The 15,067-nt window shown below is 38.5% G+C and overlaps 1 protein-coding gene across 5 annotated transcripts in view; it reads left to right on the forward strand.

The window, feature by feature from the left end:
- The window catches only part of FRYL (FRY like transcription coactivator), a 265,419-nt gene that overhangs the window by 33,241 nt on the left and 217,111 nt on the right, over positions 1–15,067 (forward strand). For 4 of the 5 annotated variants that reach the window (XM_042984561.1, XM_042984562.1, XM_042984563.1 and 1 more), the window contains exons 1-2: positions 3,594–3,629; positions 3,790–3,968. The gene's annotated coding sequence lies outside the window, so the exon portion shown is untranslated. Of the gene's footprint in view, positions 1–3,593; positions 3,630–3,789; positions 3,969–15,067 lie in introns of those variants that run through there. The other variant, XM_042984565.1, reaches the window with a different exon arrangement.

Below are 15,067 nucleotides of genomic sequence, written 5' to 3' on the forward strand. Positions count from 1 at the left end.
TCTGAGTATCTAAAGAAATGTACCTATGGGGGCGCCCGGGTGGCTCAGCCGGTTGCACATTTGACTTTGGCTTAGGTCATGATCTCATTGTTTGTGGGTTCGAGCCCTGCATCGGGCTCTGTGCTGACAGCTTAGAGCCTGGAGCCTGCTTCGGATTCTGTGTCTCCCCCACTCTCTCTGCCCCTCCCATGCGCATGCTCTCTCTCTCTGTCAATAATAAATAAATGTTAAGTAAGTAAATAAATAACCCCTTAATGTATTTGCTTCATTACCATATTCTCCACCAGAGTATAAACTCAGTCGGTGGCTCAGTCAGTTAAGCATCCAACTTCAGCTCAGGTCATGATCTCGGAATTTGTGGGTTTGAGCCCCGAGTTGGGTTCTGTGCTGACAGCTCAGAGCCTGGAGCCTGGTTCGGAATCTGTGTCTCCCTTTCTCTCTGCCCCTCTCCTGCTCGTGCTCTATCACTTGGGCTCTCAAAAATAAACATTAAAAAAAAAAAGTGTACCTATGGACAAACATCTCAGAAAAGCCAGAGATTGTAAGATGCTTAAACTATGTTGTATAATAGACACAACTTTGTTATATAAATGTGACCCTTCGACTAAAGTAGTGATTTTCGGTGTTTTTGGTCTACACATAATTGGCCCATAAGGAGATAAATAAATGGATATATGGATATATGTCAGGTAAGAACAAAATGGAAATAGGAAAGTAGCATAGGAGGCCTACCTAATACCGCATGGTCCCCTGGGCCCCCTTTTGTCATTTACCAATCGGGAATAATAATAACACTACCTCCTCAGAGTTGTATGGAGCAGGATGCCTGGTATCAGACTGGATTATCTGGTACCTGTTATTCTTCTTTTTCCTTTCTTTCTGTAATTTGAGTCCTCTAAATCTCTAGGGTATAGAGTATGTTTAAACCATGAGTTTAAACTAGAATCTGTTTAAACCATGTCCTTTCTGTGGTTTTGAAGTTCTTAATGAAAAATGATAACACTCATGAACCTTGAGCACATCATGCTTAGTAAAATAAGCACTAAAAACACTAAGTCACTAAGAACAAATCCTGTGTGATTCCGCTTGCGTGAGGTTCCCAGAGCAGTCAGACTCCTTGATAGAGAAAGGAGAAAGGAGAATGCTTGTTACCAGGGGCTGGGCTGGGGGGTGGGGGTAGGCGGGAGAATGGGGAGTTAGTGTTTAATGGGCACAAAGTTTCAGTTTTGCAAGATAGAAGGCGTTCTGGAGATGGGTGGTGGTGATGTTTGCAAATAGTGTGAATGTATTTAATGCTGCTGACTGCACACTTAATGATTAAGATGGTACATTATATGTTATGTGTATTTTGCCACAATTTATTTATTTTTAAAAAATTTTTTTTAACGTTTATTTATTTTTGAGACAGAGAGAGACAGAGCATGAACGGGGGAGGGGCAGAGAGAGAGAGGGAGACACAGAATCCGAAGCAGGCTCCAGGCTCTGAGCCATCAGCCCAGAGCCCGACTCGGGGCTTGAACTCACAGACCGCGAGATCGTGACCTGAGCTGAAGTCGGACGCTTAACCAACAGAGCCACCCAGGCGCCCCATATTTTTTTGCCACAATTTAAAAAAGATAATGAAACTATTGTCTTTTGGTAAGGCTTGCCCTCTTTCCCTGTTTTTGGTGGATATTACTGAATAAAGTGAATCAAATTGTCCCCCCCCTTTTTATTGAGGTATAACTGACATGTACCCCTGTATACATTTAAGGTATACATCATAATGACTTATGACGTATATTGTGAAATGGTTACGAATCAAGTTGGCTCTTGATTAAATAAAGAAATAATGGGTTGTTGCTCTTACATCATGAATCTATATGAGATTCCCCGTAATGAAACCTATTGATGATCAGAAATTCTCATCATCATGACTTTCAAAGGTGTCAAACCTTAAACTGTTGCTTCTAGAGCCAAGAGTGTAGTATGGCTGGAAAACACAATTTTTTAATTTTGTATGTCAATTTAAAAAATATTTATCGATTACTTTGTTGAGTGAATAGCAGTAACATTTGTTGAGTGATATATGTTGGCTCTTCTTAGTTTATACTTCATACTTACAATACTTGTAGTACCCTTTATAGTCTTTGTAAACTAGTCCTTGAAGGTGTGAGAGTTGAGAAATCCAATGCTCTGGTCGGATAAGTGATTTTTTTTGCTTTAAAAATGATTTTAGAGGAATTTCAGTGCATGGAAACAAAGGGTGGGCATTCCAGATGGAAAAAAGATGTGGGTGTAGGAATGGGATATGTTTACACGGAGCAGGGTTCAGCTTGTCTCTAGTCTAGAGAATATTAGGGAGATGTGCTCGTAGTTTATTCTCTGCCATTAGGATCTTGACTTTGAGGCTAATTAATTTCTGAACTTTATTCTGTAGGAATTAGGAGTACCACTGTACTACCAAACCAGAGAATTTTGTGACCCTAGTTGTGCACTTGGCAGCAATTTGAGGTTCATTGGAGTAGTGAGAGAGGGGAGGTCAGATACAAGTTAGAATGGGCACTTAGAATTCTTTCAAAGTCATTAGGAAGAGTATTTTAGTATTTAGTATTGGGTCAGAGTGCAAGTGACTGGAAACTGAGAGAAACAGTGTACCCATTAGTCATTCCCCATCTTCCTCTCCCCCGCAGCCCTTCAACCACTAATCTGTTTTTTCTGTATGTAGATTTGTCTATTCTAGGCATTTCATATAAATAGAATCATGTAATATGTGGCCTTTTGTGACTAGCTTCTTTGACTTTGCATAGTTTTTAGGATTCATCTATTCTGTAGCATGTATCATTACTTCATTCCTTTTTGTGGCAGAAATATTCCATTGGATGGGATCTATCACATTTTATTTATCCGTTCATCGGTTGATGACCATTGTCTTTTTTTTTCTTTAAATATGATACATAAAATACAAGCCCACCCTTTTTATCGTTATATTCAAGGAACATAAATTTACTCTGTCAAATTGCTATAAAAGTGGATGACCATTGTCTTGTTTCTGCCTTTTGGTTATTACAAATAACACTACTGTGAACACTTACATTTTTATTTTTGCATGGATGTATTTTATCACTTGTTATATACCCAGGAGTCGAATTGCTGGATCATGTGTAACTTGGGTTGTTTTCAGTGTTTCACTTTTACAAACAATCTCACAACAATCTTGCTGTATGCTTTATGAGTGTACAAGTACGTGTGTAGGAGAATGTCCCAGAAAGAGGATTGTTGGGTCAAAGGATAAATTCATTCCTAACTTTGTAGATATTGACACCACCACCAGGAACAGAGGGTGCTTATTTGTTGGGGTACTTTGGGGGTACCTTTTGAGATACAGGCCGTTCTGGGGTCATTACCCCAAGTCCTATAAGGTATATATCCTCAAGTACTGTGGAAGCACTCCTTTGATGATCCCCCTTGTTTCATTAAGAAACAGGTAATTGTGTTTAGATGGTAGGGAAATTTATAATGTATTTGACAAAGAAGTTATGGGTGGCAAAGAAATCTTTAATTTAGAACCTTTGGAAGACTAATTCTCATTTTCTTGTTTTCTCTCTCCAGATAGATTCTTTCCCTACGTAGTTAAGATACTTATATAAGTAAGTTCTTCTTGTGCAAGTTCTCAGTTATAAAAACTTAGCTTCAGTAATGATATTTGTTCTATAAAAACCACTAAAATGGGACACCTTTTGTTTTAAACATGGGTGCTACTAATAACCAGCCCGAGTATTTTTCTTTTCTCTATTTTTTATCTTCCAGCCTTGAACATTCCATATTCTGCTTCGTACATGGTGAATCACTACGGCTTTGCACTACTGTGCCCACTTGCGTGCCTATAAAGTACAACAAGCTCCAGGTCGAAAAAGCTTCTAGATGGATCCTTTCCAAAATTGGTGTCTTTTCTACAAACTCTGTGCCTCAACAACCCTTTCTAAGTGGTAAGGATATGTACTTTTTTTAAAAAGAATAATAGAAGTTTGTAAAAATAATTTTTGTGTGAATTGCCTTCCCCTCTATGATGCCTTCTCTTCTTATAATACCTGCCTTTTTTTTTTTTTTTTTTTTTTTTTTTTTTTTTTTTTTTTTGCTAACTTAAAAAAATCACGTCTAAAGATAGCAGTAACATCAGGTTTTTGGAGGCTCAGAACATTCCTTCCATGAGGTTCTAGGTCCAGGATTATATGTAACATTTATAGAGACTACATTAAAAATACGTAAACGTGTGTGAAGTCTGTACTCTGTGCATTCTCCATAATCCCTTATTGTAAGACTGAAGTAGTTTATCCTGTTAACGGTCTTTTCCTGTCAGTTTAGGTGCTTTGAGTCCATCCGGTCAAGAACATCGTCTTACTTCCCATTGATGTGTACATTATGTAGTGACACATTTTTGGAGATGATAAGAGGAGAGTGATGTCAACTCTTTTTTTTTTTTTTCCCCCGGGCACTATGTGTGCCTTTTCGTGTTCTAACATTTTTTGGAAGCATGGATGCTAGTTAGCCGACATGTTTTTTGAACACCTCTGAGATTTCCTCAGTACCTTTTTGTTGGGGGACAGAGGAGTAAAAGTGAGCAGAACCAGTTGCTGATATGGGGGACCTTTGAGAGAAAATCATTGAAGTAGGCTCATTTTGAGTGTCAGGCGACAAATATTTATCAAATGCCTGCTATCGAAGCATGAAAATATATAATGGCGTTTAGTGTTGTAGAGAAGTCAGTCACCAAATGGAAACCATGGCATTAAATGAGGATGCAAGGTCAAGAGGGTGAGTGAAGAATGGGGTACGTTTTAGCCCTAGTTCTGATCATTAATTGTATGGTGTTCTTGAGTGCAGGTTAATTAGCCTTAGTAGACCTCAGTTTTCTCATCCATGAGATGAGTGAAATAAACTAAATGTTTTTTCAGGTTTTTTGGTATTTTCATACATCTAACACTTTATGATCATAATGAACAAATTGGTAGATTTTTTGGTTTTTTGAGGATACCTTTCTTCTGTAACCTATTTGATAGATTTTTAGACTACGTTCTTGGAAGTGTGGGGTTACAATAATGCCTTCACTAACACAACATTTTTCAGTTAATCATTTTGTTTGGAAGTTGAGGTCTTTCATTCTTTCTCTCCACATTTTTTATCCTTCTCTTCTATTGACCTCTAGAATTTTCCTTTATTTGACTCTGATGTTGTCTATCATGTTGGTGGCTCTCATCCTGCTTCCTTGATATGTCTAGCATCCATCATTTTCATTTTACTGATTTTCCAATATCACTACGTCTTAGACCAGAGCTCCCAATCCTGGGACCTTTACACATACAGTTACCTGTTGAAATAAGCTTGGGAGAAGGGTGTGATTCTTTGGCAGGGAGCTGAAACCGATTAGTTACCCAGCATTCGTTCATCAGGACTGGAACCCAAAAGTTCTGCCTACTGCGCACACCCCATTACTTCCTACCTTAGACCTCACCATCGCCTGGAAGACTTCTAATTTCTGAGGCTTTGGCAAGCTTCCTGTCATGATCATAACCCTCTGTCACATCCCACTTCTTAAATCTGTTTTTAGTATTAATTTTGACTTGTAGTTTCTTGGCATTTGTTTTTGTTTTTGTTTCGTTTTCTTTAACCAGGCAGGCCGTTTCCTAGCCTCATTAGCTTTCCACTTACCCAAACTCCACGATCATTCTTACATCTTATGGTCTCTTGCCTTTTTAAAACTCTGAGGAACACGTCTTAATCAGATCTCAAACCTAAGTTCGTTGGCCATATATATCCTTTTTCTAGGTGCTTGAAATAGTTGGAAAAGGGCACATAACTCAGTTTGTAAAACTCATTTGCTTGATCTCTGAACTGGTTCTTTTCAAAGTTGGCTTCTTACCCTTCTTTTGAAAGATCCCACACCTTGTCACGGTCCAGTTGCCTTTTTGGGGTGATCTAGCATACTTCCTGAACTTTTTCCATCAGATTTTTTTCTGTGTCTGAATAAGAAAGATTTTGCCTTATTTTTAATTTTTATTGAAAAAAATTTTTAACTTGTACAAAGTAAACAGGCTAGTGTAATGAACCCCTTTGTATTCATCACTCAGGTTTAATAATTATCAAATCATGGCCAAATTGTTTGTTTCTCTTCCATGGACTTCTCTTCCACTCTGTATTATTTTAAAGCAAATCCTAGACATCATATAATTTGTTTATATTCCAGTATGTATTCTTAAAGTAGATCTTCTTTTAAAAAATACAACCACATGGGGCGCCTGTGTGGCTCAGTCGGTTAAGCGTCGGACTTTGGCTCAGGTCATGATCTCACGGTTTGTGAGTTCGAGCCCCGTGTCTGGCTCTGTGCTGACAGCTCAGAGCCTGGATCCTGCTTCGGATTCTGTGTCTCCTCCTCTCTCTCTGTGCCTCCCATGCTCATGCTCTGTCTCTGTCTCTCAATAATAAATAAACATTTAAAAAAAAAAATACAACCACAATACCATTATCATCTTTAAAAAAAAAAAAAAACAGCAACAATCCCAACGTAATAAAATGTGCAGTTCGTGGTAATTTTGATTCTTTCATACATTTCCAAAGCAGTTGAGCTGTTTGAATCAGGATCTAGATAAGCCCTCCCTCATTGCAATTAGTTGATTTTTCTCCTAAGTTCCCCCTGCCTTGTGTCCTTAAAATTTTTGTTGAGCAAATTGGGTCTTTGGGCCGTAGATGTGGATGTTCCTGATTACATTCCTGTGAAGTGATTAAATGTACTCATCTGTCGGTATGCGTGGCTGGCTTAGTCTGTGGAGCGTGCAACTCTTGATCTTGGGGTTGTGAGTTCAAGCCCCGCGTTAGGTGTAGAGGTTACTTAAAAATGCAGTCTTAAAAAAAATAAGCATATTCCTCTGTCCTTTGTTTTTCTTGTTAATTGGCAGTTGGATCTGGAGATTTGCTCAGATTCAGGTTCAATTTCTTTTGGCAAGTGTCTGTCTGGTACACAAGTGTTTAGTCGTCTCTCTTAATGCTTATTAGTTGCCGTTTATGCTCAATGCTTTAGATGAGAGAATGCCAAACGTTCTCTGTAAGGGGCCAGATAGTGTATTTTTAGGCTTTGTGGGCCATCTGGTCTCCTCTGATACAGTTACTATACTCTGCCCTTGTAGTGGGAAAGTAGCCATAGACAAAATGTGAATGAATGGCCATAGCTGTGTTCTAATAATACTTTATTTACAAAAACAGGCAGTGGGCTCCCTGCTTTAGGTCTATTAAATAATTAGGGGTTGCAAGACATAACACTGTAACTTCACTTATTATGTGAAATCTTCTATAAAGGGAAACTGTTCCTCATGTACTATTTGTTACCTAGTAGTACAGTACGTATAGGAAAGCTTGGAGAAAAGCTTGATAGTTTCTTCTGACTTACCAATTTCAAAACAATGAGTTGGTTATATTAGCCTTCTCCAATAGTGATCAGTTAGGGTCGCCACTTCTTCCCTAGACTCATTATGGACTCTTAGATTTAAACATACTGAATTTTGAAAAATTCATTGTCTTTTTTTTTTTTTTTTTTTTTTTTTTTTTGCTGCTTAAATTATTTAATCTTGGACCAGTGGGAGCCTTTTAAAGTTGCTGAGTTATTTTGACATGACTCTAGTAGTTTGTGATAGCTGCTTTGATTATCTGGTATGACAAGGATTTCTAGGCACATCATGTACATTTCCTCTCTACACCTGATATCGCTGGACCCAAAAGGACCCCTGATTCCTTTACTGAGAAGTAGGATTTCAAGACTACAATCTGGCCTCTAGAGGTTCTTATTTCTAATGGATTGACCATTGTCACTAGATCTTTTCAGTTGTGAAAATTAGGAAAAAAAATTTTTTAAGATTAAGAACCTCATGAGTTTATGCTGATATTTCCAATTGTTTCAGCTCTATAAGATTTTTGCTCAGTCTTTTATTTCACATCTGTATCTTTTTTTCTTAGCTAAGAATTCTGGTTCTCAATGACACCAGGGATAATACTATCAGAACTGGGTGCCTCATGTGTCTCTGTGTTCCCATTGGTAATGTGTGAAAGTGCCTATTTGTCTATGCATAACCTCAGCAACAGAATATGTTGTCAAACTTTTGCTTTTTTACTGAATGGAATATCAGTCTGTTATGTTAATTTCACTCATCTCATGCGTGAAATTGAATATCTTTAACTTTAAAAATTTCCTTATAGACATTTTATTTTATTTACTTTTTAAATGTTTATTTATTTTTGAGAGAGACAGAATTTGAGTGGGGGAGGGGCAGAGAGAGAGGGAGACACAGAATCTGAAGCAGGCTCCAGGCTCTGAGCTGTCAGCACAGAGCCCAATGCGGGCATTGAACTCACAAACTGGGAGATCATGACCTGAGCTGAAGTCGAACGCTTAACCCACTGAGCCACCCAGGAGCCCTATACACGTTTTAGAATCATTTAAATTAACAACATTTTTTTTTAAAGATAGTCTTATACCAAGTTTACCTTGAGGTACACATTGGGCTGAATATATTTTTATATGGTTAGGAGGCATTTGCATTTTTCTTTACTGTTAACTGTCCATTTTTTTAAGCCTTGTGTTCTTCAGGTTTGTTGATATTTGCTATTTTATAAGCCCTTTACATATTAGAAATATAAACCTTTTGTCTCCTTTCTTCTTCCTCCCACTTAAATAGAGGTTTGTCTTATCTGCTCATAGCTTGCTTTATTTTGCTTCTCCTTTTCCAGTAATGTTACATTTATTCTTTTGGCTGAGTGATCATTCACTGGTGATTCTACAGCTCAGACCTAATTCACTATTTCTTCAACTCAATATTCCCCAGGTAGAATTCCACTTTATCCACAGATTTGATGTTCCTGTGTTCCCTTTATTGGGTAATGGCATTATTATTTTCCCAGTCAAGAACTCAAAGTGGTCTCTTGTGGTATATTTATTATTCAGCACGTGCTTGGTTTTTTGTTTTTTTTTTAAAGAAATTTATTTATTTTTTTTTTACATTTATTTTTGAGAGACAGAGAGAGACAGAGCACAAACAGGAGAGGGGCAGGAGAGAAGGAGACACAGAATCCAAAGCAGGCTTCAGGCTCCCAGCCGTCAGCACAGAGCCCAACGTGGGGCTTGAACCCATGAACTTTGAGATCATGACCTGAGCTGAAGTTGGACGCTCAATCGACTGAGCCACCCAAGCACCCCCAGCAGGTGTTTGTTAAGTACCTGCCAGGTGCCAGGTACTGGGCTAGGTATAGGTAACAAATAGTTATAATCCTACGTCTTAGGAATAGTCTAATGGGGAATAGATATTAATCCAATATATACATAAACCCATGTCTACATGTGTGTAAGTATTCCAAGAGAGAATCTAAAGGTTGGGACATGGTACTAGACTAGAGAGTTTAGGTGGGTAGGTCTTTGAGGGAGGGACATTCAAATTGACATTTGAAGACCAGTTAGGGTTCCGCCTGGTGAAAAACACCAGGGTGCCAGTTAGTGGATAAAGGAAAACAGTGAGTGAAGGATCCTGAGGCAGGAAAGAAGTTGAATGTGTAGGAAGTGAAAAGTCCAGTTTGGTATGTAGGGAGGTGGGGTGGAGGGCCTTGAGATGCAACTTGATTTAGTTTGTAAAACAATCACTCCCAGCTGTAGTGGGGCAATGTATGGGAGGGAGAACTTGAGGAGGCTGTGGTCTTATTTGTGAAAAGTGATGGTCCCCCATTCTTTCAGTTGTGAAATTCTTTCGGTTCTACTTCAGTGCTTTGTTGGTGTCTCCCACAGCCTTAGTTCAGAAAATTATCTCTTGGCTACTCCAAACTGGTCCTGCTCATTCAGCCTTCTTTCCCATATGCTTCTAAAGGTAACTTTTAGAAATCACAGGTCCATTCATATTACTTACTTCGTCAAAAACTCATGGTGGCTCCCTGTGTTGGTTACTTTTGCGTGTCAGCTGGACTAGGCTAACAGATGCCTAGAGAGCTGGTAAAACATTATTTCTGGGTATGTCCGTGAGGGTGTTTCCGGAAGAGATTAGCATTTAAATGAATAGACTGAGTAAAGAAGGTCCACCCTCACTGCTGTGGGTGGGCATCACCAATCCACTGAGGATCCAAATAGAACAAAAAGGCAGAGGAAGAGTGAATTTGCTCACTCTCCTTGAGCTGGGACTTCCATCTTCTGCTGTCCTCAGACATTTTAGCTTCAGGTTCTTGGGCCTTTGGAGTCTGGAACTTATACATATTTATTTATTTTTAAATTTATTTATTGTTTAATTTACATCCACGTTAGTTAGCATATAGTGCAACAATGATTTCAGGAATAGATTCTTTAATGCCCCTTACCCGTTTAGAACATCCCTCCTCTCACAACCCCTCCAACAACTCTGTTTGTTCTCTATATATGAGTCTTTTATGTTTTTGTCCCCCTTCCTGTTTTTATATTTTTGCTTCCCTTCCGTTATGTTCATCTGTTTTGTATCTTAAATTCCTCATATGAGTGAAGTCATATATTTGTCTTTCTCTGACTAATTTTGCTTAACATAGTACCCTCCAGTTCCATCTATGTAGTTGCAAATGGCAAGATGTCATTCTTTTTGACTGCTGAGTAATACTCTGCAATGCACACACACACACACACACACACACACACACACACACATCTTCTTTATCCATTCATCCATCGATGGACATTTTGGGCTTTTTCCATACTTTGGCTATTGTCGATAGCACTGCTATAAACGTTGGGGTGCACGTGCCCCTTCGAAACAGCACACCTGTGTCCTTTGGATAAATACCTAGTAGTGCAATTGCTGGGTCGTAGGGTAGTTCTAGTTTTAGTTTTTTGAGGAACCTCCATAATACTGTTTTCCAGAGCGGCTGCATCAGTTTGCATTCCCAACAGCAGGGCAAAAGAGATCCTCTTTCTCCGCATCCTCGCCAACATCTGTTGTCTGAGTTGTTAATTAATGTTAGCCATTCTGACAGGTGTGAGGTGGTATCTCATTGTGGTTTTGATTTGTAATTCCCTGATGATGGGTGATGTTGCGTATTTTTTCATGTGTCGGTTGGCCATCTGGATGTCTTCTCTGGAGAAGTGTCTATTCATGTTTTTTGCCCATTTCTTCACTGGATGATTTGTTTTTTGGGTGTTGAGTTTGATAAGTTGTTTATAGATTTTGGATACTAACCCTTTATCTGATATGTCATCTCCCATTCCGTCAGTTGCCTTTTAATTTTGCTGATTGTTTCCTTTGCTGTACAGAGGAAGCACAGCAAAGGATGTGCTTTATCTTGATGAGGTCCCAATAGTTCATTTTTGCTTTTGTTTCCCTTGCCTCCGGAGACATGTTGAGTCAAGAAGTTGCTGCGGCTGAGGTCAAAGAGGTTTTTTGACTGCTTTCTCCTTGAGGATTTTGATGGCTTCCTGACACATTTAGAGCATTCAATATTTGATTTCTATGGTGGTGGAGAATGGCCAATAAAATCATGACCATGTAGCATATCTAAATCTCTTCTTTTACCTGAGATGTCTTGTAGACGAACTTATACTTGGCTAACTTGTTATTGGGATCTTGCTAGCTTGAAAGTACTAGTCTGCATGTTGACAATATTAGTGTACTTGATTCTCATATGTGATTTTGTTTGTATATCAGAGCCAGCCAGCATGTTTCTTTTGTGAAGAGAAGAGTCCTATCATTTACTGCCTGCAAACTTGGAAAAAATGATCTTATGTGCTCCATCTTTTTTTTTTTTTTTTTTTTTAAGTTTATTTATTTTGAGAGAGAGTGCCCATGAGCAGGGGAAGGGCAGAGTGACAGGGAGACACAGAGATTCCCAAGCAGGCTCTGCGCTGGCAGCACAGAGCCCGATGCAGGGCTCACGCGAGTCATGAGGTCATGACCTGAACCGAAATCAAGAGTCAGATGCTTAAGCAACTTAGCCACCCAGGTACCCCTCCATCTTTTTTTATTTTTACAAGTTTTCCTCTTTTTCTCATGTTTCTTTCTCCTTCCCTCTCTTTTCCTCCTATAAATGAGACTAAGTCACTTTGTCTGTTAATATAGCTTAGTATTGTGTATCTGTACCACATACCTTGTGCTGCCTTCTCATATGAGGTCCTTTCTCATTATAATGGACATGGGGTTTATATAGATTTGTTTTACATGTGACTTTTCACAGATTAATGTAACTTTTAGTCTCTTTGGATCACTTCTTGAATTAAATGGCTATTTTTGTCCTCTAATACGTATTGATGCAATAAAACGGGAGATTATAATAATTTTAATAATTCCATCCTTAATGGGATTTCTTTTTGTCATTGGAAATGCAGTACGGTCTAAACCTCCTAAATCTGTTTTAAAAGTAAATTTCCTAAAGTCACATTACAAATTTTTGGTGTTTCAGCGATATTAAAGTAATGGGAAGTGTTTTGGTTATATTATTTTAAGGGAAAAATATCTTAATGGAAATTTTTAGTGAGCTTGCTTACATTAGGACAATTAAGTCTTAGTTTCTGCAATATAATTTTGTTAAAAAAATTACTTTGAAACATTAACTAGGGCAGGTGCTTATCGGTAAGAATCAAATTCTCTCTTGGTACTGTGATCTTCAGTCATACTGCATTTAGTTTGGAGTGATGAAAGTTTTTATTTTGCAAACTGAGAACCTATAAGACAAAAAATGTTTCACGTAGCTCATGGTGTGACAGGTTTATGAAAGGCTTAAGAGATAAAATTGTCCTAAGTGAAAGATTACATTCCACATAGGATTTATGTAACCAGTAGTGAGGGTGAAAAACCTGATGAGGTGGGAGAAGTGACTCAGTTCCTAGCTTTGCACTCTCCACTTCTATTTCCTCTCCCTTCTAATCCTACATGAGTATTCCGGTTTCAAATACAATCACAACCTTAATACAGAAGTCCGATATATTAAAAGATACATGCTTATTGTTTTGCAATGCGTCCCATTTGCACCATATTGAAACTTTCTATAACACTCTCCTTCTAGGACAGTTGAGGAGAGATGGTCCTAGAACTGGATGAGTCTCAGATTCCATAAAGGCATAGATCTGTCTTATTCATTGTGTCCTTCACTACCTAGCTGGATAAACCACTGGGCTCGGCAAAGGTAGCAGAAGTAGGTCTATTTTTATTTATTATACTCTAGCTGGTGTTAGGTTTCTAGAAAGCTTAAAATTTTTTTCTTTCCTTTTTTGCTTGACTCTAATAAATCTTCCAGTTAGTATTTATATCTGGCCTTGTTATGATTTGGACATTATGATTTGGATATATTAAAATTCTTAAGAACAGGAGCATAACCTATATTAGGAAGTTGGTTCAGAGACAACATTCCAAGGGCATTATTCTGATGACCCTGAACTCCTCTAAATGGAGCCAGGGACCAAATATTGTCTTAACATAAAGCAAGATTAAAGGAAATGAAGCAAACCAGGGACCTAGGAGAAAAAGGATGATTTAAGTGCTGTGGAAGGAAGTTTCATTTGAAACCACAGATATGGCAATTGATACTCGTATACTGTGTCAGGTTTTCCCTATAAATGTAGAGACTGCTAACACCGAATTTTGCAGCCAATTGAATTATCACTGGCATTTGAACTGCGAGCATCCATCTTTGGGAAACATTTTAAGTTAAAGATTATTTTAAGAATTCTGGCTGAAACAGAAGAATGTCACTTTCCTTTATAAAGTTGTTCTTGGACTTTTAAGTTAGTAGGAAGACATTAACAGAAGAGGATTGAACTTAGTCTTAAAATAACCTTCTCTGTGATTTGTTGGCCATAATATGATTTCTCCTTCCCCCACCTTTTGTTTTTATTTAAAAAAAAATTGATTTCTGGTTTCTTTCCTTCTTTCTTTCTTTTTTGTTTTTGATTTCTAGTTTCATATCACTGTGGTTAGAAAAGATGCTTGATAGGATTTCAGTCCTCTTAAATTTATTCAGACTTGTTTTGTGTCCTACCTGATCTATCCTGGAGGATGTTGCATACATACTTGAGGATGTATATTCTGTTGCTTTTGGATGAAATGTTCTGTATATATCTGTTAGGTCTGTTGGGTCTAACATGTCATTTAAGGTGATGTTTTCTTATTTTCTGTCTGATCTATCCATTGATGTAAGTGGGGTATTAAAGTCCCCTGCTGGGACGCCTGGGTGGCTCAGTCAGTTAAGCAGCCGGCTTCGGCTCAGGTCATGATCTCCTGGTCCACAGGTTCGAGCTCCCTGTCGGGCTCTGTGCTGTCTTGACAGCTCAGAGTCTGGAACCTGCTTCAAATTCTGTGTCTCCCTCGTTCTCTGCCCCTCCCCCGCTCTCTGCCCCTCCCCTGCTCATGCTCTGCCTGTTTCTCTCTGTCTCTTTCAAAAAATAAACATAAAATTGTTAATGTTCTCTGTTGGTATTATATGGCTGTTTCTCCCTTCATGTTTGTTAATGTTTGCTTTATATATTCAGTTACTTCTATATTGGGTTCATAAATATTTATAAACGTTCTAGTCTTTTGTTGGATTGACCCCTTTATCATTATATAATGCCCTTTGTCTCTTACAATCTTTGTTTTAAAGTCAATTTTTTCCTTTTAAAAATTTATTAAAAATTTTTTTAAATGTTTTATTTTATATTTGAGAGCAAGAGAGACAGAGCAAGAGCAGGGGAGGGCAGAGAGATGGAGACAGAATCTGAAGCAGGCTCCAGGCTCTGAGCTGTCAGCACAGAGCCTTGATGCAGGGCTCGAACCCATGAACAGTGAGATCATGACCTGAGCCGAAGTCAGACACCCAACTGACTGTGCCACCCAGGCGCCCCTTAAAAATTTATTTTAGAAAGAGAGAGAGAGAGAGAGACCATGGGAGTGAGGGAGAGAGAAAGAGGGAAAGAGAGAGAATCTCAAGCAGGCTCTGCACTGTCAGAGCCCAATTCAGGGCTCAAACTCATGAACTGTGAGATCATGATCTGAGCTAAAATCTAGAGTCAGATGCTTAACTGAGCCAGACTGAGCCACTGAGGTGCCCCCGAGTTTTTTCTTATATCCATAAG

The sequence above is a fragment of the Panthera tigris genome, chromosome B1, assembly GCF_018350195.1.
Source record: "Panthera tigris isolate Pti1 chromosome B1, P.tigris_Pti1_mat1.1, whole genome shotgun sequence".
In the NCBI taxonomy this organism is placed as follows: domain Eukaryota; kingdom Metazoa; phylum Chordata; class Mammalia; order Carnivora; family Felidae; genus Panthera; species Panthera tigris.